At 32.9% G+C, this 1,338-nt stretch overlaps 1 pseudogene; it reads left to right on the top strand.

Moving 5' to 3' along the window:
• The window catches only part of LOC149527437 (uncharacterized), a 1,311-nt pseudogene extending 295 nt beyond the window's left edge, over positions 1-1,016 (top strand).
• Positions 1,017-1,338: the final 322 nt, after the last annotated feature.

Raw genomic sequence — 1,338 nt, 5'->3', positions numbered from 1 at the left:
AAGTAGTTCATATTCATGAATTTTTTACATAATTGATTTCTATTGTAAATATTGTTAGTGCTTCTTTCAAAAGACATGACCAATTACAAGCTGCTCAAGTAATTAACATTGCAAACATGATTGCTAGTGATGAACTTGAAATAGGTAGAGGAGCAAATTAAGTGGGAACTCTACAAAGAGCTGGAGATACTCGATGGAGCTAACACTTTCATTCTATTGGTAGCTTAATAAGAATGTTTGATGCAACCTACACTGTTGTGGAAAGTATTATTGACGAAGGGGCCAGTTATTCACAAAGAGGTGATGCTTCTGCTGCTGGTAAAATATTAGCATCATTTGAATTTATTTTCATATTACACTTGATGCATGAGATCATGGGAATCACTAATGTTCTTTGCCAAGCATTACAATTACGCTCTCAAGATATTCTAAATGCAATTCATCTTATTTTTACTACAAAATCACTCCTTCAGAAGTTGAGAGATGATGGGTGGACTAATTTACTTGAGAATGTGAAAAAAATTTGTTAAAAACATGAGATAGAAATTCCTGACATGGGCGCACGATATATCTTGGGTAGAGGTAGATCTCGTCAACTAAATGTAACTCTAGAGCATCATTATCTAGTTGATATATTCTTAGTGACGATAGATACCCAATTACAAGAATTGAATTTGAAATTCAGCGAACAAGCTATGAAACTTTTAACTTTAAGCACTGCTTTGGATCCTAATAACAATTATAAATCATTCAATGTTGATAATATCTGCAAGTTAGCAGAGAGTTTTTATTCTTAGGATTTCACAGAACAAGAAAGACTTATTTTGAGGTTATAATTGAAGTATTACGGGTTCGATATACCTCATCATCAAAGTTTTGAAGATATTAAGACACTTTCTAAATTGTGTCAGAGATTAGCAGAAACAGAAAAGTCAAAGAATTACCACTTAATTGATAGATTAACTCAATCTAAGATTGAAAGCATACTAAGGGATCTTTATGCATTACTTAATTAACACTTCAAAACCCATAGCACTAATACCATAGTTTTCAAGTTTCAATACAAGAGAAAATAAGTGATTAATGGATTCCATACCTGTGTTGCATAGAGGGCAGTGGGCTCTATCTTGGTTGATAATTCCTACAATGAGAAGCTCTCGTCTGACTACCAACCTCTTTTTCAACAATTGCTAGCAAGAGCATTTCACTTTGTGAGGTGTCAATCCTTCCCATAGCTCTTTTTACAGATCAAAACAATTATTATTTTCCATAAGAGTCACACGACAAAAAGATTTAGTTATTTAGTTCCCACTTATGTTGTTTCTCCAAATCAATTTA

Source organism: Theobroma umbraticum, unplaced genomic scaffold (genome assembly GCF_002168275.2).
Source record: "Theobroma umbraticum cultivar Fairchild unplaced genomic scaffold, ASM216827v3 scaffold_95.0, whole genome shotgun sequence".
Lineage (NCBI taxonomy): Eukaryota > Viridiplantae > Streptophyta > Magnoliopsida > Malvales > Malvaceae > Theobroma > Theobroma umbraticum.
Note: the sequence above shows the minus strand (reverse complement) of the source record. Positions and strands in the feature narration are given on the sequence as shown.